Source organism: Peromyscus eremicus, chromosome 23, assembly GCF_949786415.1.
Source record: "Peromyscus eremicus chromosome 23, PerEre_H2_v1, whole genome shotgun sequence".
Classification (NCBI taxonomy): domain Eukaryota; kingdom Metazoa; phylum Chordata; class Mammalia; order Rodentia; family Cricetidae; genus Peromyscus; species Peromyscus eremicus.
Genome location: NC_081438.1, coordinates 16,442,701 through 16,470,464, shown reverse-complemented (window position 1 = coordinate 16,470,464; position 27,764 = coordinate 16,442,701). Strand labels below are relative to the sequence as shown.

General features: G+C 41.9%; 1 non-coding gene across 1 annotated transcript; it reads left to right on the top strand.

Moving 5' to 3' along the window:
* Positions 1-21,640: 21,640 nt before the first annotated feature.
* Positions 21,641-21,749, top strand: LOC131898708 (U6 spliceosomal RNA). The gene has a single exon (XR_009376011.1). It is a non-coding gene; the product is annotated as a U6 spliceosomal RNA (small nuclear RNA).
* The last annotated feature ends 6,015 nt before the right edge of the window (positions 21,750-27,764 follow it).

Sequence of the window (27,764 nt, the reverse complement as noted above, 5' to 3'; positions counted from 1 at the left end):
ATCATCTCTGTGAACATAAAAGCAATGCCACAATTCAATAGTCAATGTTTGAAATTACTTTAAAAAAAAACTGAGCTAAAGGCTTACTATTGAAGACTACACTTTCAGTATTATAAATATATATTATTTAGAAAGAGCAGACCTTACCTAAAGAGGCATCAACCTCTCCCTAGTCAAAGGGGAACCCACTCACAGGTTTACTGATATATTTGTAATGGATCCTAAATATTTCAGTGGAGCAGGTAACATGGTCTGAGACCGTAAGCTGTGCTCACAGACAGGCTCCAGGCAGGTGCTTTTGAATTTGGGAGCCATGAAAGCATGCAGGTGAGGCTTAATTTGCCCCCACACTACGCAGCATTCATTAGTGACATCCTCAGTGCTAAGCCACAGTTCGTTTTGGGCAGTTTGGCTTTTTAGCCTTTTCTGACTGATAGCTGACTGACTCATCAGTGGTCTGTGCTCCTGACACCCGTGTGGACAGAGAGGCTTTTGCCATCATGCGACACAACTCACCATGGAAACTTGATCCTTTCTCATCTACAGTCATCCTCGCTTCAAGCTCTGGCTTGAGTTCCTACTCTGACTTCCCTCAATGATGCACTGTGACCTGGAATATATGTCAGAGAAGCCCTCCCCAACCTGAGTTGCTTTGGCCAAAGTGTTGGGTCACGGCCGCGGAAGCAAACTAGAACAGCCCTGTTCCTTTTTTTTTTTTTTTTTTGGTTTTTCGAGACAGGGTTTGTCTGTGTAGCTTTGTGCCTTTCCTGGAACTCACTTGGTAGTCCAGGCTGACCTCGAACTCACAGAGATCCGCCTGGCTCTGCCTCCCAAGTGCTGGGATTAAAGGCGTGCGCCACCACCGCCCAGCACCCTGTTCCTTTTATGATGCAATCAAACCTATGGAATCTTACCACTCATCTTTTCTAGGCCAGCCTTTTGGCTAAATGTATGCAGATGGGGGAATGAAAAAAAAAAAACTTACCTAGCTGATTCACTGACAGTTTTTACTCTTGTTCCTCTCTCTATTTCTAGGGTCTGATTTGTAACAAATAATATTCATGTTGGAAATGAGAATGCTGGAAACTAAAATATGTTTAACTCAGATTCTCGAGTATTTTATAAGTTCGGATATATCACTAATAAAATCAGCAGCAGAAGCTTTCGGCTCTTTCTAACAAGTGACTAAACCTATTTGGCTTCAATTTAGTCCTTGATGAGAAAAACAAAGCCAAAAAGCCAAGCAATTGTTTGGTAGGCAATAGCACTGATAAAATAATCACTACTGTACTTAAGTACCATTGAAATGTACGAATATGCTTAATGATGAACATAAACTATCAGAGAGACCAACATAAATCAGATTGTGCTACATTGACGGGTAAAAGAACCGTGTGCTCTGACCTGAGGAGAGAGATGGGACTGGAGAGATGGCTTAGTGGCTAAGAGCACTTGGCTGCTCTTCCCGAGGACCCGGATTCAATTCCCAGCACCCACATGGTGGCTCAAAACCACCTGTAACTATAGCTCTGGATATCTGATATCTTCTTTTGGCTTCTGTGGACACCGTACATGTAGATACATACATACACATAATTATAACAATAAATCTTAAAATAAAGTGGTGTATGAGACATTGTAGCTATTCCTGTTGTTTTTGCCTCATCTCTTCCCCTTTCCTAAGTGTACCCAGTGTGGAAATTTGATACAGGGCCTGCTCACCAATGTTTGAAAAGTGGTCAAACCCCCTCATCATTTCAGCAGTATTTCCTGAACACACAGATAAACACACTGAAAATGTCTCTTTTCACTCTATTCAAAAAACATAATTTCCCTCCAGATTGCTCTTGATGGGAAATCATAGTTGTGGCTTCTGATTACTGCCCTCCTGTAGGTCTCAGGCTGCCCATTTCTAGGTCACTCTGTTCAATTTCCTGTTGATTCTGGGAATTTCTAATGTTCACCTGTTATATGACCTCTTGTCTAAATTAGAAGACGCTGCTTTATTTCTGAGTCAATCAAGAACTGCATTTAATGAAATTTACATCTGAAAGTTAAAACCTTAAGCAAAGCGTGAGGATGGGAGCCTGTAATCCCAGCACTCAGGAAGTGGAGGCAGAGAATCGTGAGTTCAAGACCATCCTCAGCTTACACAGTAAGTTTGAGACCCTGTCTCACAAAATGTTTAAAAATGTATGTGTCTGTCAAATACCAGGGTCTACCTAGGTATTTTTAATATGTGGAAACTATTTTGTTAAAACGCTCTAGTGAACGTTCTGCCCAAGTGTCCCATGTATAAATGATTTCCCTAAAAGTTATCTAACCTCACGAAATTAGTTATGTTGTGGCCAACTGTTCTTTAGATTAGGGAACATATGCATCTTTCAAACTAATAAAGAAAAAGAGTCTTGACTGTAGTCCATTACACAAGCCTCCTAACGTCAAACAGATGGCTTCTAAATCTGAGCCCCAATTCTTGAATTTATTTAAACACTGATAGAGAAGCTGAGCTGGCTTCTCTAAGGGAATTCCACTCCTTCTACGTGTTGAGTCACCTATGAAACATGGCCTCCGGGGTCTGGTTAGGATTTGGTGAGGCTGGAACCTTGGGTCCTTCCCGCCTACTGTGAGCAGGAGTGGCCCATGTCATACTGGGATGGGGAGGTCCCAAAGACTTCTCTTTGGTTCCTGAGCATCCCATTCTGGTCTTGATTCAGGCAAGTGCAGCCATGGGGAAGATACAAGCTCAAGATGACAGACCCAAAGTGTGCGGGAAGGTTGAGCTCATGGATACGACCTGTAGGAGGTCCTATGTGGTTAGGATTGATCACACATGGTCGTAGGAAATATAGAAATGAACTTCTATCAAGTTTAGGGTCTTATATACTGTGTATGTGAGAGAGAGGGGGGGAGGAGAGTAGATGTTTCTGTTTGTATAACTTTATAGCATGGAATACATATTCTTTTCACCCATTCAGCCATTGGTTATTGAAATCCTACTATGTGCTTGTACTACCAAGGACCCCAAACAAAACTTGGTCTTTGACATTTTAATATGCTGTTTTCAAGTCTCTATACCTAGATCACTTCACAAGCTTAAAAATGATTGATGCCTCTAAAGAGGCTTTTGTAAAGCCTTACAGAGTTACATTTGCTATATCAGAAATTAAAATCATTTAAAATAGCTGTTTCAATTCATAACAGGTGACCATAAATATTTATGAAAATAACTATATTTTCTCAAACCAGACTTTTATTACAAGAGATGGGGATATTATTTATTTATTTATTTGGCAAATAATATCAATGTCTAGCTTTGTGGAAAACAGCTGGATTCTCAGATATGCTTCTGCATTCATTAGGTGATAATATGTTGCTTCTATTGAAGTGTATGAAAAACATCCAGACCGATTCAAATAAACCATAGTTGGAAAAAAAAAAGGATCAAAAATCTTTTTAGGTAGGTGTCACAATTTAAGATTTTAATTAATTAATTATATGTGTGTGTGGGTGTGGGTGGGTGTGGGTGTGGGTGTGTATGCTCATATTCATGTCACTGCACACATATGGAGGTCAGAGGACAACTTGTGGGTGTCAATTCTCTCCTTTCACCCTGTGGGTTCTGGAAATCGAACTTGGCACTTTAGCAGCAGATGCCTTTACCCCAGTGAATATTGAATATTGGGTGCTGGGCTGTTTTGTTTGTTTGTTGTTTGTTTGTTTTTGTTTTACCAACTTGACAAAAGCTATAGTCACCTGGGAAGAGGAACCTCAGTTGAGAAAATGCCTCCATCTGATTGGCCTGTGAGCATGTACGAAATGCGTCTTCCTGGTTGATGATTGATGGGGGAAGTTCCAGCCCACTGTGGGTGGTGCCACTCATGGGCAGGTGGTCCTGGGTGTATCTGAAAGCGGTTGAGCAAGCTGTGAGAAATGAGCCAGTCCGAATCACTCCTCCGTGGACACTGCTTCAGTTCCTGCCTCCAGGTTCTTGCCTTGAGTTCCTGCCCTGACTTCCGTCAGCGATGCTTCCCCCTCCCACCCCCACAAGTTACTTTCGTTCGGTGTTTTTTTAATCACAGCAACAGAAATCAAACTAGGTCAGGTGAGCTTTGGGATGCGAGCCCATTCTAACGGGTCTTTAATATTGTTGGCCTACCAAGCTCTCCATGACTTTGCAACACCATGACAGTTGCTCCCTCCTCCAGAAAGTGACACGGATGTCTTACTTAGAGCTGACCATTCCACTGTATGTATGCCAAGACCATCTGTACTTTCTGCCAAACAGTCATATACAACGAGGCCATTGGGCTTTCTTCTACAGCCACATAACTCATCGTTAGCCTCCCCATTGGTCCTAACTTTTGTTTCCTTGGTGTTCATCCAGACACACTCAAGCAAAGCAGCAAACCCAGCCAAATGTGCAGATTCACCCTTCATTTTTAATGCAAATGTACGATTCTGCGTATGATGTGGTAACTCAGGTCCATGTTGGCAGCTATACCTTTAAGGACAGATTGCATTATGGGAAAGTGGAAATTTTGTAATTTCTTTCACTCTTTTTTCCCCCTATAGCAGAAATCTAGTGACACCCACTCTGCAAAGCTCCGAGCCTTGTGTCACCTCTTTTCTCTGTCCCTAATGCAAACGCAATATGATAATTTATTTATGAGAAGCACAAATGTCTTTCTCCCCACTAATTTGCAAAAACACAAACCAAAATGCTTTGACTTTTACTTTGTGTGAGTATTTTATCTGCATGAAAATACCGAACTGCTTCTTTCAAGCCCCAAAGTGACAAAACAGTGCTGAAATCCAACTGAGAACATGTTAGATTTTTAATTGCTCTACAAAGATGATATAAGAACCGAACATATGCTCAACTAAGGAGATATTATATTTTGTTGTATTTGGGGCTGGAGAAATGGCTTAGAGGTTAAGTTCATGGACTTGAGTTCAAGAGGACCCAGGCTCAATTCCTAGCACCCATATAATGGCTTAGAACCGTCTGTAACTCCTGTTACGGGGGATCTGACACCCCCTTCTGCTGGCCTCTGTGGGTATTTCATGCCTCCCTCTCTCTCTCTCTCTCTCTCTCTCTCTCTCTCTCTCACACACACACACACACACACACACACACACACACACACACTGCTAACATATGTCCATCAACATTTATATGCAAATAGAATAGCTTCAAGTTTTCACATCCTCCTTTGGAAACAGTACCATCCTTCATGATATTAGGAAAGATTAACAACAAAACCTTTGATGAAATATTTCAAAGCAAGACAACATTGTACTATGTGCTTGTTTGCTTCCATGGTTTCAAATAAACTTTTGTATTTAAAAAAAAAGTAACATTTTATTGAGTGGGTAACAAGAGTACAGAGATGTTCTGGGCAGAGGTGCAACCGGGTAGCACAGATTAATAAAAGTACAGAAAAATCAGTCCTTGAGAATGTGCATATGATTGCTCTAAATTCTCGCCTTGGGTGGTATAGAACTGGACTGGACACACACTGTTCATCTCCACTGTAGTAGAATCATTATATACCAAGTGAAATGCAAACCATCTCCAAGTCCCTACCCAAGAACTTGAGCGGGAAAGTCATCAATGCACCTCAACATTATCACATAAAAGGTTTGGGTCGGCCGGGCGGTGGTGGCGCACGCCTTTAATCCCAGCACTTGGGAGGCAGAGCCAGGCGGATCTCTGTGAGTTCGAGGCCAGCCTGGACTACCAAGTGAGTTCCAGGAAAGGCGCAAAGCTACACAGAGAAACCCTGTCTCGAAAAACCAAAAAAAAAAAAAAAAAAAAAAAAGGAAAAAAAAAAAGGTTTGGGTCTCACAGACTTTCTTAGTTACTTTTCTTGCTTTTAAGCACTGCGTCATTTATCCAGCCCCTAGAACAATATTCTTATCATTGCGATTCATAAAAATGCCTGTCAAATAAAATTTGTGATATGCTTGCTCTATATTTTTAAATAAGAAAAAATAAGATGGAGATAAACTTTACTACATTTTTTTTTTTTTACTAAGCAGGATTTTTCAGTACCCCCTTTTCTGAAATTTGAAAAATAAATAAATAATTGACTTGGGCAAACAAATTCATGAAACACTGTGTGTGTGTGTGTGTGTGTGTGTGTGTGTGTGTGTGTGTGTGTGTGTGTGTTGAACCTAAGTTTTCATGTGAGTGTGTGCATGGGCATTCAAAGACCAGAGGTCAGTGTTGGGCATCTTCCTTGATCTTGCTCTAATTCCCTTTTTTGATATAATGCCTCTCACTGAATCTGGAGCTCATTGATTCATTGATTCTACTAGATGAGCTGACTGTCAACCCCTCAGGATCCTCCTGTCTCTGACCTTCTCAGCACTAGAGTTACAGACATACACCACCACACATAAGTTTAAAATACGTGGGTTCTGGGGATCAACATGGGTCTTTGACAAGCAGTTTATCAACCGAGCATCCCCTTAGCCCACATCCTCCTTTAAAGCTATTTTTTGAAGATTTCATACGTATACGGTGTATCTTGGTCATATCATTCCTTTCTTCTTCCCTCTAACTCCTTTTGCCCTCTAATACATCTTCCTTCCAATTTCATATCTTAATATTTTTAAATTTCCTGTTGAGCCCAATTAGTGCGGCTCATATGCTCATGGGTATGGTATCATCCACCTAAGCATGGACAACCTACCAGTGTCCTCAGCCTCCAAAGAAAAGTGACTCTACCTCCCAACTGCCAATAGCTCCTTGGCTAGGAGTGGGGCCTTTGAAATCCCCATCTCTGATTGATTTTGCACAGGCCTTGTGCAGGTAACCACAGCAGCTGAGAGTTGACACATCCAGAAGCCATGTCTTGTTCAAAAGACATTTCACAGCTCTCCTCTCCAACCTCTGGCTCTTACATTCTTTCTACCCCCTCTTTCTAGATGGCCTCTGAGCCTTGGATATTGGAATTTGATATGAATGTCCCATCTACAGCTGAGCACACACAGTCACTTATTCTCAACACTTTGAGTCTCTGCATAAACCATTATCCACCTCAATAAGAACTTCCCTGATCATGGTTGGGAGCAACCAAAATCTATAGATATAAATATTTAGAAAGCAGTTTGGAATGTCCATTTAGCAAAGCACCTTCAGTCTGCCTAGTGATGGGTTTTGATCATGTTTAGAGTAACAGGCATGAATTTCTTCCCATGATCAGGCCTCAAATCTAGTCAAGAGAGGACTTGGTTACTCCATAAACATTACTGCTCTAGTGTGCACATCTTTGTTGATAATGTAGTGCACTGAGTCCTGCTTTGAGTAAGATGACTGATATTTTTTTAATGATGGGAATTTCTATCATGTGTAGTCACAACCAAGTTTTTGTTCATTCTCTGTGGTGATATCAGTAACGTGAAATATAATTGCTCTAATAAAATAAACAGGGTCGATACAAAACAGCCTTGTTAACTTTCCTCCAATAATGTGAGGTCATTGTTTTGTGTCTTTGAAGAAAAGATATATCTGGCAGACAGGCGCACGTTCACACTACACCCTGAATTAACTGGCAAGAACTTTGAGTCAGTAAAGTAACATCTGGGCCAGTAAATTAACAGAAGATAACAAGTGGCTTTGCTGATGTGAAGGGACTTGAGTGGGTGTGAACAGCTGTACATAAGTCAGCTGACTCTCAGGGGATTGGAAGAAGGGTGAGGTAATTAAAGTCAAGGGTAATAGAAAGAAAATATGCAAAGGTAATGAGTGGCCATGCTTTTTGGAAACTCTCTCCTTCAAACTGGCTTCATAGCAAAGCTCACATGGATCCCTGATTAAGGAGCTGGCTGAGACTATCCATTAAAGATAGCTCCAGGACCACACAGGCAGAGAAGGCAAATAATCCCCTAGAGGTAGGCAAAGAGGTCAGGATGGTGTGGGATAGTGAGTAGAAATGATGGCAGGAAAATACACTTGCCAACACATAGCAGCTACAAGGAGAGTGTCCAAAAGCCCCTAGGAAAGCATCAAAGACCCCCAAAGTCTCGGCATTGAAGCCAGAAACAGAAGGTATATTTCAGCTATTTGGATTCTCAGAGCCATCTATTCTTATGAAATATAAAACCAAATAGAACTGCTTAAATTCCCTCAATGTGTATTGGGTGAGATGGTGGCCAGACAAGATTGGACCAGGTGTGAGTCAAACAAGAGGAATGAGGTCCTTCCATAGCGAAATTTATAGCGCAGAAAATAACATTTTCATAGGCAAACGCGGTTAAGAAAAACCGAATTTGCATGTATGCAGCTTGTTAGGAGAAAATGTGGTGACAGAAATGAAAAGTGACAGATTGGGAAGTGAAAATAGTTAAATTCAAGCAAAGGACCTGGGAAGCTTGCCGTCTGAGACTGTTTCATGAAGGAACACAGGATGTGATGGATAGTTCCGGAAAACATCATCTGAAAGTGCTACCCACAGGACAGCCAGAGCTGATGGTCACAATTCACACATGTACATTCTCTACCACACAGGCCTGCAAACACTGTGGTGTAGCTCTGTCATTTCAGGGGACACATTTCTGAGTGCTCTTCGAAACGGCTTAAGTCAACTTTCGTTACTGAAAATGGTGAATTTATGTATTTATTGATATTTTCACTATACATATGTACTTACATGTTCATTTATTCTTTAATTTTTTTCATATATTTGATGTATGCATCAGTCATATCCTGTATGGAAGACAGCATTTTACAGACCCCTTCCCATCCTCTCTGGCTCTTACATTCTTCCCACTCACTCTTACGTGATGTCCCACGAGCCTTCCATAGGGAAAGGTCAATAGACAGGACTCATCCACAGCTGAGCACTCACAGTTACTTATACTTAACTCTTCAGCCAGCTATGAGTGTCTGTATTAACCACTATCCACTGTAAAAATAAGCTTTCTTACCAAGCTTGAGAGGAAAACAAATCTATGATAAATGGAAATACTTAGACAGCAGGTTGACAGCATGACAATCTAATTACATGTTTATATTTTAATTAATTTGAGTTTTAAATAAGCTTTAAGAGTGCAAGGATCAAGCATTGCCGATAACATAGACAACATGAACTTTCTTAGCTTTAATCTGGAAACTGTTTTGTTTAATTTTTCTGTAAAACACTATGTCCTAGTATCCAACCCTTTGAAGTTGAAATACAACAGTATCTACAAATGATTTAGGCCACATGTGTAGTTACAATAAGACACATGTTAGACACCTTTCTTGGAGACATTCATTGTCTAAACTGTGGTCAGTCACTCAGGACAAAAGGTGCCCTGCAATATACACTCCTGTAATGGGATCTGGACAAGCAATCAAGAGTTTAGAAGGAGAGCCAGAGAGATGTCTCAATGGTTAAGAGCACTGGCTGCTCTTCCAGAGAACTTGATTTTGATTCCCATTCCCTACATGGCAACTCACAGCCATGTGTAACTCCAGCTCCAGGGGATCTCTGGCTTCCAGAGTAATCAGGAACTCCTGAGGTGCACAGACATACATGTAGGCAACATATCCATAAACATAAAACTAAATACATAAAATGTAAAACAAAAAAAGGGATTAGATCCAGAGTTATCATGAGCAGCTAAGGTAATTCATAAACTAAACTTCACTTTTAGGGCATGTTGTTGGAGACACAAGTTCAGCGATTAAAAACCACATATCAGGAAGGCATACCCCAACCATTAGTCTCTGCCTCCATCTACTAAGATCTTCCTCAGTGTCCTCCTGGGTCTCCTGGGACCATCGCAGATGAATTCAGAAAGGAAGTGTGCAGAGCTGGTACCTCTCAGAGTATAATTCTGAAGAGGGAGACTAATCTGGTCAGACTCATTAGCAGAAATGGATTTTCAAGAGGGGAGGCATTAGACACTTAGAGTTTGTGGCAGCCAGGAAACGATCCTGAATCATACCTCGCAGGGCAGTTATGCATTCAGAACTGTTATTTTTACTAAGTGAGTGGTTTAGAGCAAACTCTTATGCCTGGTTGAGTAAAATATCAAAGTTGACATTCAGAAAGATACCGTGGAATTACACGCATAGAGTAGTTAATGAGCAGAAAAGAGCCCCGTTTGCCCCAGTGGAAATTACAAAATGTCTTCAATTTTCTGTGTCATTTCTTGCTTCTAAAATGTGCAGAAGTGAGCAGGGATGGCCGTTCTTTTTCTGAGACTTAAAGAATCAGCATGAGGCATGAATTCATCCCATGTCAGGCAGCATGCAAACAGATGCCCAGATGCTTGCATCATCTCTGGCTTCTGCTGACGATTGTTCTCCAATCCCAGCTCCAAGAAGGTGGAATCCATTAGTCTCCCATGGGAGGACTTTGGCCAGCTTTTTCTACTCTTTGTTATCAGGAAAGAAAATAGCAGTCTGGTTTGTGATGGTTCATCTCAGACATCACCTTGACTGGATATGAAATCAACTAAGGGATAAGTCATTAAGCATGCTTGAGAGTTTTTTGGTTCTCTCTCTCTCTCTCTCTCTCTCTCTCTCTCTCTCTCTCTCTCTCTCTCTCTCTCTCTCTCTCTCTCTCTCTCTCTTCATCAGGGATTTTGAAGTGGGAGACTCCCTCTAAACATGGGTGGTGCCTTCCAGGGGCAGTCAGACGAAAAGAGGTCTGAGGGGAGCTGGAGAGATGACTCAGCAGTTAAGAGGACTTGTTCTTGCAGAAGACCAGGATTCAAGTCCCAGCACTCACAACCATCTCTATGTCTAGTTCCAGGGGATCCAATGCCCTCTTCTGGCCTCCACAGGCACTGCGTGTGCATGGAACACATTCATTCACCCAGGATTACACACACACACACACACACACACACACACACACACACACACACACACACATAAAATAGATTTTTTTCAGAAAAAGGGTCTGAGGGGAAAAGCTTTGCCTTTGTGTCTTGTTGGTGAATTTACCTACCATATTTCTGAATTCATCTATTCGGTTGCTATTGCTATCACTGTTGTGTTTGCTGACATCAGGACCCAGGCTCTTCAGCTTTCCAATGTAGCTGAAGGCCAATGACCCCCAGGAATTCCCCAGGTCTCCAATGCCAGGATTTTGGTAAGGGAACATCGAGCTTCCTAGACAGACTGACCACTGGATTCTTAGTAAGTCTAGGATCAAGAGCTAGTGTGGGGCTATCCAGCTCTTATGATAGTAAGCCACTCTGATATATTCCCCTTTAGTATATATTCAGTTTATCTGCTCTGTTCCTCTAGAGGACCCTAACTAGTAACCCTGATAACTAGAAAATTAATGTCTGAGGATGCTTGGCTCAGCCATTAAGGCGATGTAGTGCTCTTCCATAGGACCTGAGTTTGGTTCCTAGTACGCACATCAGGCAGCTAGCTCACTACCACCCATAGCTCCAGCTCCAGGGGATCTGGTGCCCTCCACTGGCCTCTGCAGACACTGTACTCACATGCACAAAGCTTCACCCCCCCACACACATAATTTAAAATACAAATAGATTGAAAAACAACCCTAAAGTCTAATTTCCCACTCTATTATAAAGGGTGACTCGTAGCAAGGAAAATGAAAGCTATGAGCAAGAGGCAAGGCAGGTGGGTTAAATAAGTTGTAATCAGGAATTCCAAGAACTAGATAGAAACATTAAAACAGAGGCTGGATTATATGAGACGGCAGTGAGCTGACCACAGCTAATTGAACATTTCCTCCCTTTGGTTCTTTCTTTCTTCCTCCCCTTCCCACTCAAACAAAGGTGTATATGAACAATGAGGAGGAAAGGAGAAGAATGGAGATTTTTAAAAAGAATGGAAATAAAGAGGGTGGAGGAGCAAGATTTTTCTCAAAAATGATTTCAATATTGTCAAAAACTCAGGCCCCACCTTGATCATTTAATATATCTTGAAAATTATAATGTTTTTATATTGCAGAGAATGAATTGTTTTCTACTAAGTGAAGATGACGTCGGTAATAAGAAAAACGTGAAAGGGAGCAAGATATACAGAGATCATTTTAATTTAGAAAGTATAAGAGATCTTTTGCTCACTGGGTACGCTCAGCAACACAAGCTCTCTCCGGCTTCCCTGCTGGGTTGATGGTAGATACAGAATGCAAACATTACTAATGTTTTCTAGACTCATTAATCACGATGTGGTATAACACATGAAGACCTGGGGATTAGGGGGTGTTAACACCACTTGGCATTTAATCCATTCAAGAAATGTGATTTCAGAAGGTAAAGTGTGCCCAGTGAGCACATATGGATCCTTCTCCTGTGCTTGGAGGCACTTCAGGAGGAAAGCGATGTATTGGAATAGGTTCAGGATACATTGTACCGAGGACTCCAGAACAGGGGAATTGGGTATCTCTAGACAATGAGATAGTAAATTAACAGATTTTAATATTTTTTTTGCATTATTTCTTTTCCAGAAAGTGCCTCACTATGTAAAGCAGACCCACCTCAAACTAATGGCAGTCCTCCTGCCTCAGCCTCTTGAGTGCTGGTATTGGAGGCATGTACCATTGTGCCTAGCACAATTTTTCCCTTCTCTGACGCCTTTTTTCCTCCCCTGCGCAAAGCCAGATGCTTTCATGGGGCAGGGAGTGATTCGTTCTCCTGAACTCTAAGGGCTGGATTCTTGTGTATTTTATTAGAACTGAGAACTGAAACACCACTGGGAACGGGTTAGTCAAGAAACGTGACAAAAACATGGAGTCAGCATGAAGAGCCTCAATTCTGCAGCCCTGAATATGTGTTGATATTACAGCCTAATTAGACACATTAAAGACTTCAAATACAAGAACCAACATTTAGCAAAACCGCCCAAATAGATCCAGTTGCCTCCTTCCTATTCGTTTCTGCCCAGTCATGTGGCTAGCTAGACCCCCAGCTTCTGTCACAGCAGTGTACTTATTGAATTAATTCTCATTAATGAGTCATGGACCAAGTCCCCACGGGACACAGCCATGTGTATTTCTCTAGTAACCCATGTAACCTTCCTAAGACTCCTTTTCTTAGTTGCTGGCCCCAGGCATGGAAACCAGATAAAGCTTTTGGGGTCTCAAAAATGCTGCCGACATGGAATGTGCAGCCCTGTGGAGCAGAGCAAGCAAGCATCCTCTCCGGATGTTGATCCAAGTCATGAGTCTATATGTTATTGGTCTTAAGTTTGCTTTAATGAACACAAGACATGGTGATCTAAATAATCATATGAAAAATCATCCCCAAAGAAGCACAAAAACGGTTTCATACCATATCAAGGACAACTTCACGCTTGATCATTCAAGCTTGGTGGAGTTGTACCCATGAGCTCCTAGGATATGAAAAAGGGAACATAATGACCCCCTGTCTGATATTTCTGGCCCTGGTCTTTAAGTTTCCATTCCCTCCAAAAGTAGGTCATTTCCCCTCACCTGCAGTGTGTTTCTCTTTCCAGTTATAACACAAAGGAAAGGAGGGCTTGGGGTCCACTCTTAGCCCAACAACCACAACTCTTTCTGCACCTTCCCTTCAAGGTAAAGGGATGCAGTTCATCTGCTACTGTTTTCATGCACGAGGGCAGGTGTGCCTATAACAGTCACCTCTGTGGTTGTGTGCAGACACAGAGACCCAATCCCCATGCCAGAAAAGATATACGAACATTCTAGGGCCAAGAGAAGAAAAGAAGGGGCTCATTTGAGCCCAGATAAAAACCCAGACCCCCTTGGAATTGCTCAGCTCCAAGTCTGCCTTCTCTGCCAGAGAGATCTATGATGCTTCCAAAAAAACCTTGCTCTATTTGACTCTGGGCTGTTTCCCTGCCTTTTAATTCTTTAATTGGTGGAGGAAAACTCATAATCTAGCTAGTATCAGAGTCTACAGGGTTTGGTCTTTGCTGTGCCCTTCACAGTTTGATCAGAGACACAGCAACAGAATTGAAAGGAATCAAATCTTGACTGGTTCCTAAATCAAATGCCTGTAAAACTGTGCAACAATCCCATCAAGAAAATGCAATAAACTCCTCTTTAAAAACATGCTCTAATAGATACTATATTGCTTGCATATTGATAACCTTTTTGATTAAAATATATATCTTTTATTCTTTGTGGGCCTTTTATTTTACTGCGCTAAACTAGAAAATGCAAAACAAATGCCTAACGTGTCATTCATCCAAATGCTGCTGAACAAAAATGCATGGCAAATTGGTTGTCTAATTAGTGTAGGAAGTGTGAGTTTCACAAACGCTCCTCTCCTCCAGGTCCTGCAAAGATTCGAGGGCTGGCTTAATGACTGACCTTTCCCTGAGATTGGCATTTCCAGTTCACTTGTCCAATTGTTCTCTGGACACTAATAACCCACTCACTGCTTTTCACACTCACAGGGAAATGCCACTGCAAGACGCAACACTGTTAAATGTCATCGAGGCAGCAGATAACAGGGTTTAAAATGGACGTCTCTGCAATACAGCAATCTTGCTAAATCTCCTTGGCCCTAAACATTGACCTTCTAATGCTTTTGTATTGATGGTGAAGAAGATCCAAGACAGGCCTTGGAACTATTTCAATACATGTTGGAAATTGCCAATCATGACCCCATATTGAATAACCAAAGTCTTCATGGAGTTGGTCTAGGTGTGGTTTGTAGCTCCACCACACTTATCTGTGAGCATTTTCTGTGGAAAAATTCATCATTAAAGTGATATACATTCAGAGCTTGAAGAGATGACTCAGTAGTTAAGAGCCACTGCTCTTGCTGAGGACCTGGATTCAATTCTCAGCATCTACATGGATGCTCACAACTACCTGTCACTCCAGTTCCAGGGGATGAGATTCCCTCTTCTGGCTTTGTGAGTACCAATCACACACACAGTGCATGTATATGCATACAGACAAATAAAATAAAACAAAACACATAAAATAAAAAAATGAAAGACCTACATTCAAGGTGTGAAGAAAATCTCCCAGATAGATGCTACACTTTCCACTAAGCCTCTAAAAGACTAATTAGCTGATTAGGACTAGCTGATTACAGGAGGTTGGAATGTTGTCTGTCCAGAGCCTAGTTTATTTTTATCCTGGGTTCTTTTCATCCTTCTAAATAAACCATTCTTTGTGCGTCTCCAAGACTGACTGAACATCCTGTAACTAACTGATAAAACCTTTCAGAATGTATTAACAAACCCTAGTTTCCACCAAGCAGAAGGCTAAGCATGTCATCAGATAGCATCCAAGTCCTAGCGCTGAGATGTCCCTGCCTTACCTTAACCACCTAAACTAAATGTTTCCACCAATGTATTTGAAGAGTGACTTAATCTTTCCTTTGTTCGGTTCCCTATAATAACTGCTCCAAATGGTTACTAGATCAGAATATGGAATTTGAAGCAACCTCAATCTGTGCTCCCAAGCTATGACCACTCATTTTTGGCTCCAGAATAAATTCTTATTTATCCTTTTGAGCTGAGAGCTGTGTTTTCATGAGGACAAAGGAGAGGGGAAGCTTAGATGTCACCTCTGTGGAAAGAATCAGGAAGAATATGTAGTCATTTTAAGCGTATGACAAGTCTGAGGGCCAAATACCATCCCTCCCTTACTCCCCGAATGCAGTTATCTGATGAATAACACAAATCACTGAGCATGCCAGAGCTACCTGTGGGTGTCCCATGAGTAAATGCTCCACGTCTTTCTCAAAATAATTATTCTTTGCAAGTGATTTGCTACTGCCTGAGCAGGAGGGAGGGCCACATCTCTCGCTGTTTCTTATTGAATCTAGGCAACATTATTACTTAAATATTTTTACACTGAGGACATTTCTCTGGCTTCCAGGAAATGATTTGAGGAAATATCCTTGAATAAACCTCAAAGATCACATTTTTAACCACTCCCATCTACCCCGATGTATTAATTCCAGTGTGTACTTTAAGTTAAGCGTGTGAGACCACTGAGACAAATCTAGGTAGAAAAACCTGCTTAGTAGATAGCATTTTGTGTCTATAAAGGTAAAATCCAACATTAGTAACCAAATTCAGAGCACTTATACACTTCTCCTGGATATATGGTAGAGGGTAGGTTCTTTGCATCTTTCCCAATGGCTGCCAAGTTTAATTTTTCTTTCTTTTTCTTTAGGGGGAGGTGGTTTGAGATAGGGTTTCTTTATGTAATAGCTCTTCCTGTCCTGGAACTCACTTTGTAGACTAGATTGTCCTCAAACTCACAGAGATCCAACTGCCTCTGCCTCCCGAGTGCTAGGATCAATGGCATATACCACCATACCTGGCTCAGCTTTTACTCTTAAAATATTTTCTCTTCATGGACCAGACAGAAGGCTCAGTGATTAAAAACTTCCAAGGGTCCTGGGTTCCATCCCCTGAACCCACATAGTGGCTCACAACCACCTCTAATTCCAGTTACAGGGGATCTGATGCCCTCTTCTGGCTTCTGCAATCACTGCACTCATGAGCACACACAGACATATAGATGTTCATATAATTTTTAAAAATCTTAAAAATGTTTTCTCTTAACCTAAAATAAAACACAGTGTACTTTTATCAGACAATGACAAACACATTTGACATCTGAAGTAGTTCCCCGCTCTCTTAGGTAGAATTATTATTGATGAAACATCATGACCAAAAGCAACTGGGGGCAGAAAGGCTTTGTTTGGTGTATATACTGGGTCACAGTCTGTTGAGGGAAGTCAAAGCAGGAACTCAAGCAAGGCAGGAACCTGGAGGGAGGAACTGATGCAGAGGCCATGGAGGAGTGCTGCTTACTGGTGTGCTCTTGATCGCTTATTTGGTCTGTTTTCTTAGAGAACCCAGAACCACCAGAACAGGGTTGTCCCCACTCAGAATAGGCTGGGATCACCCACATCTATCACTAGTTAAGAAAATGATCCACAGGCGTACCTATAGCCAATCTTATGGAGGCATTTTCTCAATTGAGGCTCCCTCCTCTCAGATGACTCTAGCTTGTGTTAAGTTGATATAAAACTAACCAGCACACCAGCCATATATATATATATATATAAAACCTTGGTTCTTATCAGATTCTGATCCAGCTGAAATCTTCTGCCTAATCCATCAAACCATCAGATCTGCCCAGACAAATATATGCCTGCTTTAAAACAAACTTGTCAAAATATCAAACAAAACAAGCAAGCAAAGACATCCCCCTTATACCTGTGTGTTCAAAACTATCCAAACCACTCACACCTTTTTAAAGCATCCATAGTTTTATAGAAGACAAAAATGGGGTCCATAATAGTTTTCTAATAAGAAAAGATGGATTTAAATTAACCAGTTGGGTAGGTATAATAAACCAACAGCTTCTTCCTTCTCAGTCCAAAGGATTTCATCTATTGGAAGAGCTTTTCGCCTGCCCCACAGGAGAAAAACATGAGAAACTTATTGAGAATATCCTCATTGTCCTTCATAGGTCATGGTTATGCATAACGAGATGGAATTTATGTTATTTAACTAGATGGTTTAGTGGCGATTTGGCAGTTAATTATTGGAAAATTGTGTTTGTAACCAATAGCAACTGTAATTGGATGTCAAGTTTGATAGTGACTCTCTCTGTAAAATGACATATCCTGGAAGAGAATGTGTCCAGGATGAGGAGCCTGAATGTCAGGCAATGACCTGGTGCAATCTGTTCTATTTTATTCTACAAGACCAGGGCATTTTCATGGCTGATAGCATTTACAAAGAACCTGTGGGAAATAAGACCTCTCCCCAAGGACAGGTCAGCTTGACCAGACTAGAGCATTCAACCTTGGATTGCAAAGCAGTCTTTTTAGCTGGACATGGTGGCTGATGCCTGCAATCCCAGTATGTGAGAGGCAGAGGGATCAGAAGTTCCAAATGCTCCTTGGCTGTGTAGCCCAGTGTGCAGGAGATTGAACTCAGGTCTTCTGCAAGAGCAGTGCGTGCTCCTAACCACTGTGCCATCTCTCCAGCCCCATCTTTTCTTCTTACCTAACTTCACGGCTGCCATCTTGTCCCACTGAGCTCTACTTAAGATTGTGCTTTGCTTTCCTTAAGCCAGGCTTATCATTCTGAAATTCAGCTCTTCTCCTTCCACCGAGATCTCTCTCCCATTTCAGCAATCATCGTGGTTACTCAGATCAGACAACTTGTTTTCTTTTTGTTAAATCTGAGAGTGACATTCTCATGCGGGTTTCCCCTTCCTCTGGGGAAGCCAAATTTTATGATTTTGAATGGAATTAATTGAAACCAATCCATCACAGCTAGATCAACAGTGCCATGATCAGCAACAGATGTTTCTCATAGTAGTTAAGTTGGCTCAGCAATGGGAGATGAAATGCCCATCCCTTAGCATTGCCAAGAGTGCTAACAAGGCCGTATCAGCAACAAAACTGCCTGCTCAAGGGGCCACGTAGCAGGCTAGGATCAGGAATTCTTGCTAACATTGTCTGATTTAGCTCTCTGCTGACCTTGGCCATTTTCACCCTGTTAATAGCATAGAGAACGCTATACTCTTCAATAAACTTGCTTAGTGTAAGTCATCAATTTATCTAAGACCTCCTGGCCCCAACCGTTGCATTGGTCTTCTTTATTTCTCATCCCTGGTCCTCCCACTCAACACCTCATTATTCAGGACCCTTATTCTTATGGGTTTGGCTCAATCCTGGGCACACAGCCCTGCTGTGCAGCAGGCACAGAACTCCCAGGCTCAAGTTACTAAAGAGCCACCAGCAATCCCTCTGAGGAGTAATCCACAAAAACCCCAACACTCAGAAGTCCTGAAGCAGAATGTGGAAGGGCTAGTAGGGAGGCATGCCCTTCTCATCACAAAGGACACCGATAAAAGTTCTGCTTGTTTCAATTTGTTTAAACTGACTGGACTCTGGGTAGAAGTAGAGGGATCCAAAAAATCTCTAAGTTATGTAGAATGAACACACGGAGATCTACTGTTAAGAACCTGTTTTTCTGATTTCCAGTGACGGAGGGGGAGGGGAATAGAGAGTCAGAGAGAAGAGAGAAGAGAAAAAGCAGAGAGGAGAGAAGGGAAGAGGGAGGAGGACAGAGACACAGAAAGGAAAGAGGGAGAGGAAGGCAGAGATAGAAGACAGGGGAGATGTGGACAAAGGCAAGAGAGGGAGAGTGGGAGGGAGAGAAAGAGAAACAGAGAGAGAGGCAGAGAGAGAGAAATGGGAGGGGAGGGGAGCACCATCCCACGGGCTGGGGTCCTGAATAAAAAGGGGACAGTGATCTGGGCACCAGCACTCAAGCCTCTCTGCTTCCTGATGGTGGATGTCATGTGACCAGCCACCTCATGCTCCTGCCTCCATGCCTTTCCCACTGTGACAAACTGTACCTTCGAAGTACAAGCTAAGATCAACCCTTCCTTCTGTAAGTCACACTCGTCAGTTATTTTTATCAAGGCAACAGGAAAAGTAACTAAGGAACATCCAAATAAATCATCCCCAAGCCATCTAATCAGACTGTCTGTCACTCCAGACGCCACCCTTCGAATGACTATATATCAGGAAGCCAGCGTAGACAAGGCCAAAGCGTGCTGGCCTGTGTTGTTGGGGAAGAAAGATCCATTCTAGTTCTATCCTGCTTAGATGATACAATTCTCATGATGTCTCTCAAACTATTCAGTCAACCACTAAAAATATGAGAAAGTTCTAGAACTGATCATGATTGCAGTGTATCAGGCAATCTGCTGCCTACTTAGAGCATCTGAAATGGAGTTCCTGAGTTCCACTAACTGCCTGTGTTTGTAGAAATGGAAAAAATATAATCCTCCCGTCATGGTCTACCAGTGGAGTGTCAGTCACTCTGATAGATGTGAAACAGAGTAAAGACATGGGGACCCATGAAAAACACCCAAGGAAAAGACTTAGCTGTACTATGGCCATGCTCCTTTAACAAGTGAGACAGAGTGGATATGAGGTAGTGAGAAACTTCTAGAATTGCCATCTATGAGTGTCCTGTGCCAATCCCCATGCTGAGATATAAAAACTGGAGGATGAGATGTCTCCATTTACCAAGGCCTGAAAAGTTTCTGAAGCCAAAGGGATCACAGTATAGTTTACTAACAAGCAAAATCAGTGCACTACACTTACAAGACAGAACGAAGCTGCTACACTGCTGTCTCGTACCAAAAGGGGCTGGGGAACCTAAACCAAGCCGCCAGCCATGTTTGCTCCCGTGGCTCACTGCTAGTTCATCTACCTTACAAGAGAGCGTGCATCTCCACAGCCCCACCTTTTATTTGGGTCAATATTCCCAGTAAAATCTCCGCCCTTTGGATCAAACTGCTCCTTTCAATTGGCTAGCGGACCGATGACAGAATTCCCATAACAAAACATGGTGATAGCCCAGAAACGTATTGTCCTTATCTCCAGGTTGGAGTCCCAAGGAAAGAGACCCAAGCCAGTCCCAAATACCCATAATGGCTGATGAGTGAGTGCAGTCAGTCACCTCGGAGAATCCCTGCCTTTTCAGTGCAGAGGGTACTAAAGGAAAGTTGAGAAGAGTCATAGCTAAAGCCCCGATCTCCTTTCAGTAGGAGGTCCCCTAACAAAAATCAGAAAGTTACAACAGGTAAGAGAAAGTGAGCCACAAGCAAAACCATAAGCACTTTTTTTTTTTAATCACAACACTAGCAAATCCACTCAAAACTTTGGAATTGATATGGATACCCAAATATTTTCTTAATTAGCTGACAAAAAAAGACAAAGGCTGACAAGGTTTATTAAAGCATTTCATAATTACGAGATTTCGCCTGCCAACTGAGGAAGGATTTCAAAGCATTTCATAATCGTGAGATCTCACCTGCCAACCCAGGGATTTCAGAGAACAGCTCACTGTATTTTCTGTCTTTGATTCGGGTTATAACAATTGCGTACTGTTTAAAAGAGATTGCCATTAATTTAGTGGTGATAATTAATTTTTTTTCAAAAACAGTGTACATTTGGGTGTTGGATATCCAAACTGGAGAGTCATAATATTATATTAAGTAAGGCTGGAGAGTTGGCTCAGTGGTTAAGAGCACTTGCTCCTGCTCTTCCAGAAGACCCATGCTTGATTCGCAACACCCAAGAGTTAGCTCATAATCATTGGTAACTCCAGTTCTGGAAGATCCGGTTTCCTTTTCTGATATCCATGGTACCAGGCACACATTTGGTGCACATAAATAAAGCCAGCTGTTGCTTTAAAAAAAAATCTAGCAGGCTCCCCAATGGGAAGATGAGCATGGCAACTATCAACTTTAAGCCAGGTGTTCTTAGAGTGTGCCGTGTCCTCAGGAGCTAATGGCTTCGACACAAACTCTTTAATTTCTCATTCTGTCTGTTTACGCAACAGGGTGGATATTCTCCCATGCCTTCTTGTGAGCTTCTATCTTGAAAAATCAGATATTCTCCCCCAGGCAGTCATTGTTTCCATCTCTCTCATTATACACCCATGCTGAAGAATGGACTGACTTTTAAAATACTCAATAGCTGGAGCCCATAGACACTTCTAAAGTCAAAGCAAAAGAAAAGTCACCCATCCCTTACCTTTTCATACTATTTGAGGAAACATTTTTTAAATCATCTTCTCCCCTCATAGTGTGTTTATAATGTATCTCTCTTTAATAGTCGCTGTGAAACAATAGTCATGCAAATACTCCCATAGAAGGCAAATTGGTGCTCATAGCGGCAGCCAATGTGCCAAAATGAAAAACATACCGAGGAGACCAGCATGGCCCCTGTGTGGGGATGACATGCAAACTCACAAAGCAGTCCATATCTCATAACTGGACCAAGGGCTGAGGAGACGTGACCATGGCTTGAGTCTTCAGCCCCAAATGCAAAAGCGATCATACATCCATGGTGATCAAGGAACACCATGGGGAGGGAGGGATAATGCAAGAGCTAAGGCCACGGAAAGCTGGGAGATGAAGGACGGCCTTCTAGAAACCACACGGTTGTTGTGTTCATGAAGACACTGCCTCCACGATCATTGCACAGATCTGTACATGATTGGGCCTATCGATGATATTTCATCCTGGATAGGGGATTGGCCCATAAAGCACTGTTGGCAGTTGATGATTTTTTGGGGGGTGGGGTTTCCTTCAATAGCTATTGATACATTGTCCCTGATTGAGCAAAGACCCTCCCACCCATACTTGCGTAAGAAACCCTATCAAACTTGGTGAGTCACACACAGAAAGAATGTGAGAACAAGGGAGGGGAGTTATTGAGAAGAAGAAAACTGGTTTAGTTAGAGTAGGAGGGGGATGAGAGAGAATAGGGGTGAAAATGACTACAATCCGTTATGCAAATGTATGAAACTGTCAAACAATAAAAGCTCTGTTAAAAAGTGAGTTGATGACACTGGAAAGAAATTTTGAGCAAGTGAGGAAGCGAAAGTCACACATTCAAAACAATGAGCAGACTCTGTTTTCCATTCAGGGCTCTGCCTTGTCTTGAAGGGCAACGGCTGTCCAATCAGCCTTCATGGATAAACAGCATCAGACACCAAGCCTGGGTGGGCATCTTGGTTCTCTTTGCAGTTCGAAGGCTATTTTATGGAAGGTTCTGAATGTGCTGTGCGCCTGTCGCCAAGCAGCACCTCAGCACCTCACTATTTTCATCTGGATCTTAATTGTGGATTCCCCACTCCAGGCTGTCTTGTGCAAAATCCAAACCTTGGTACTTGAACCCCAAATGGGCTGGCTGAGGCAACTTACAAAGTTCTTTTGTTTTTGGTTTCTTTCATCTCATACAAGTCATCAAGATTTCTGTTGTTTCTCTATTAATATTATTTTCTATCTGTTTCTCTTTCATGTATCAACTGTGGAATACTCACTGAGGGTATCTGACTGATTCATAGAGCAAAAACATGGACAGCTCCTAACTGGTTGAGTAGTTAGCCGATGTCACTTCCTGTCTTTATATTTCAACCATCTTTGGAACTTACAATTTTTTTTAAAGCTTTTACAGTTCACTGTTTTCTTGTGGTTCTTTTCTTATCACCAAAGTCTGTGTCTGGGCTCCTTTTCTTTGCACAATCCAAGGAACCACAAATCATGCCAAAGTCACGGTCAAAATGAGTTCTGCATCCAAATGTGATGACGGCATCCTGTGTGCTCTTGTACAGTTTGGGCAGCTTTCCCCAAATGTCTGTCTTTGGTACTGTTGCCTTCCCAGGGTGAAGGACAACAAAGACCATCATTTCCTCTGAAGAAGATGGGTGGTCATCAGTATCCTGGCTTCGATAGTTACTATACCATTTGTGATGCTAGTTGAACCTCCATCTGCCAAGAAAGAAAGGATCAGAACTCAGAGCTTCTGACCTGTGGTGTTGAGCTTGTTACTTGGTGCCTGTTAGCTCCTACCACAGTTCTAAGGTGCTGGTCTGGGTAGATGGGTTATGGACTCATCTCTCCCAAAGCTCATATTACCCAGAAAAAAACAAGTATCTCAGTGATTTCTAGAACTTTCTCCATATCTCATTTACTAAATGAACTGTGTGACTATCATTTGACTACAGGGAAATAAATACTCATGACAAGTTCAAACATGAAAACTAGGGCAAGGTGGGAGGATTTCTTCCATGTGATAAAATGTGTGATTCCCAGTATAAACATCAGGATTCAGTGGGCAAGTGGCAGGTGAGATTTCAAAGAATACGAGCAAAGGCTCCCATACACTGACCAAGGTTATGAAACAGTGCTACAGGTGTCTCAGAGACTGTTCCATGCAATTCCTCGTCTCATTGCTGTTCCCTCTCCTCTTCTTTCTTCAGCCAGTGTGTTACCATAAGGAGCCCCAAAATATCAGGATATTGTGTTTGAGTTGGAGCTAGCCATGGTTCTTTGCAGGGTTTCTAACTCCACGAAGTTATTCTCAGTCCACTTGCTATTCTAAAAACATCTCTCCAGAAGGATATATATATATATATATATATATATATATATATATATATATATCCAGATACCCAGATCACTCTGGACATTTTCCCGAATGGAGCAATTTTCTTCCTGTTTCTGGAACCTTCCACCATGAAGATGATAATGAGTCTAAAGCTGTAGATTTTCTTCTCTGCTTCATTTCTTCCAGTCTTTTTTTTCTTCTTTGTTCTTCATTTAGATACCTTGTGTTGCTATGCATTCAAGCTTACTAGTCTTTAATTCTGTAATATATATCCAGTGGATAAGCCTAACTATTGCCATTTTTATCAGCTATTATATTCATCTCTAAAACTATGTACCATATCTTGTAAAATATCTCAGACATGTCAATCACTCCACCTTCACCTCTTAAACACACATGTATTAACATTGTTTCAATGCCTCTGTTCATTAATTCCATCATCTGAGATATTCTTGATGCCCCCTATTATGAAATTTACATTGATTTTTGACCTCTGATTTGATTGATCATTGCATGGGGTATGCATGTCACAAAAATCACATGGTAACCCCATAAATTTAAACAAATGTTATACATTGGTTAAAAATCAAATAAAAACTGAAAAACAAGGATGTCAAGCATGACTGTGAGTTTATTTGATTCTTCCAACACACACATTTATGTTTTGTTAGTAAGGACTCAAGCAAATTGCCATACATGGATGGCCCCACTAATAACATACTATTGTTCTTTTTTATTATTAATTTCTTTTATCTGTTTAGTACATGCACACAAAACTCCTTCTTCAGTGAGGGGCTTTGAGGGAGTTTTGTAGAGGAGATTATTCTAAATTTCAATATGGTGTCCTGAAAATTAAACAGTTTCTCCACTCTGGTTGGTGGACACACAGCAACGTGGAGGATTTCCCACTTTGGGGTTCTCCTTCCAGTTTCAGATAACTTCAGCATTCAGCTACAGGCCGAGAGAGGATGCTGGGTGTATCCCCTAAATTCTTTACCCATGAACAGATAACTCTCCTCTGTTCTGCCTCATGAACACTCACTACCCAAATCACCTCAGGTTTCTATCTGTATTTTCTCAACTCTGGAAGCCGCTGTATTCTGCTCATATTTTCCTTCCTGTGCTGTGGCCTGGATTGTTCTTCAGGAAGTAAACGTACAGCAATTAATCTAAGAAGTACCAGTTAATTTTCTTTTCCTACTTTAGAGACTGATACATTGAACTGTTTACCCTCATTGTTGAAAAAAACATTGTTTCCTATGTTTAGCTCATTTTAAGTCACTGCATATGGGAGAGTGATTTTGGGTCCTGTTACTCCAGCTTAGCCAGAAGCAGATGCCACCTTGTAAGCTCTTTGCTTTTAAGAATTTCCCCCTGACTCTTGGAGATTACAGAAATGGCACCAACACATGTTGTCTTAGGAAAGAATCCAGGCACTTCTGATTCATCAAATGACTGCCCCAAAAGGGATTAAGACCTATTTGCCTGGTTAAAGCCTGCCATATGGTGCCACGTAGCTTTGCACAGCTCAGAATCACTGAACCATTGGCTCATATATTGGGACAACAAGCTTAGGTCTTCAGGATTTACATGGGAAATCAGTCAACAAGAAGACCTTTAGGATTTGTGTTTTCCAAAAGAGTACGTGTGTGTGTGTGTGTGTGTGTGTGTGTGTGTGTGTGTGTTTGTGTGGAGGCCAGAGGACAAGTCGGGTCCTGAGAGCCAAACTCATATCTTCAGGCTTGAAGCAAGCACTCTTACCTGCTGTGCCGTCTTGCTGGCCCCAAATAGTGATTGTTTTAAAGGACCAAGTAAATGCCATTTGGCAGAAATGAGGCGTTGACTGTGGCCAGAAAGTCGGATTTCTGAATTTATCCTCAGATTCAATTTTGGACGAAGTGGATATGGAATTTTATTGGACCACACATCACTGTACAAACACTCTCCCACCGCTGCTTATTCCTTTAGTGCAAGTTCCATAGCTCCAGCTCTAGCCAGTGACTCTGGAACATCCATCACGTCAGCCACTCCACCACAGAGCCCTTTGTAGGATAGAAGAGAACAACTTCTTATCCAGTCCCACGGGACTGTTAAAGACTACAACACAGCATCTACAGAGTTGATCAATAAATGCTGCGTGAGCTGACCCAGGATGCCACAAACAGACAAGGAAGCGGATGAAAATGTTATTTGTAATGTACAAAATGTAATAAAATCTAAGTGTATGAATCCCTCCCTTGTTCCTAAGAAGTACTATACAGATTGCTCAGCCGTCATCTGCAAAGGTCAGTTCTCTGAATCAGAAGAACAGTTCTGAAGTATTGGAAGACATCAAGAGGCATTTGTTTCTCATCACTTCTAGGCAGGAGCAATGGGTGAGGGGTGTTTAGCCACCAAGAAGACCTCTTTCTGAGCCCCATGAGGTGTTCTTTTTCATGTTTGTTCAGGATGCCCACTTCCGACAATTTCATTATAATAAAACGACTCAAAGGCATTCTGGTGGAGGCTCACCAGCACTTATCTCACCAGCAGAAGATGAGCCAGAGTGACCTCCAGGGTAACTGTGTACAAGAGCTGAAGGTCCCCACTGTTTGGTCTTCGTTTCAGGAAATTGCTATTTCCAGTAAAGCAGTACTTCTGCAGAGGCAAAAGCAGGTAGCACTTACAGGGCATCCTTTAACCTGACATTTGATGATGGAACAGCTCATTCTTAGGAAGTGCAAACCTGCTTTGTGAGCCCAGGATGTAACTAGCAGTCTCCCCACTGTAGCACAAATCTTAAATGGTCTTAATAATAAAAGCAAACATGGAGCCAGGTATTGGGGTGAACACTGGAAGATCAGAGAGACAGAACAGGCCACAGCTAACCTCACCTGCCAGTTCCTCAGCTGATCCTGTTTCCTCAGACTGGAAGCCTCTGAGTCCTCATCCAAATAGATCTCAGCTGAACTGCTTCTCGAAAGCTTAAAAGCTTAACCAGCTCTAGTTCCCGGTCCTCACGCCTTATATACCTTTCTGCTTTCTGCCATCACTTCCTGGAATTAAAGGCACCTGTCACCATGCCTGACTGTTTCCAGTGTGGCTTTGAACTCACAGAGATCCAATGGATCTCTGCCTCCCAAGTGATAGGATTAAAGACGGGTGTGCCACCATTTTCTGGCCTCTATATCTAGTGGCTGTTCTGTTCTCTTACCCCAGATAAGTTTATTAGGGTGCACAATATTTTGGGGTAACACAATATCACCACACCCCACTGGTAAATTTGGGCGTATTTGTACATTTTGGTAATTTTAATTGTGACTTCTGCATGCTTGCCCACCTGACATTGCAAATGCTTTTAAGGTTGGTCTCTGCTTCCAATATGAGGAACACACACATACACACACACACACACACACACACACACACACACACACACATACACACACCACCTCTGCAAAGGTTTAAAATCCCAATCTCCATGTGCTGCATGAACTGTGAACATGTTCATTTCCGTGCAGACTCAATGAAGGTTACTCGTGAGAAGGAGAGAAGAGAATATGCCCCTGCCTTTTCAGAAGGGTTCAGTACAATCATAGAGTTCAATATAATCATATGTGGATGAAAGAGGAAGAAGGAGCTGAACTAGAGAAACAGAGGCATGAGTGAGATTTAACCTGATTCTGTTGAATTTGGAGATAGAGAAATGAATAGGCTCTGAGCTAATAAATGTAGGCAGCCATGATAAGCCCAGAAAAGTAAGGACACTCCCAAACAGTCCCTGAAAAAAAACATGGCTACAGACAGCTTAATTTGAATCCAGTGACTAATTTCAGACCTCTGACCTCCAGAACTATTTTAAATTACTTAGCTCAGTAATTGATTTGATCTGTGAAATACGAATAATGTTA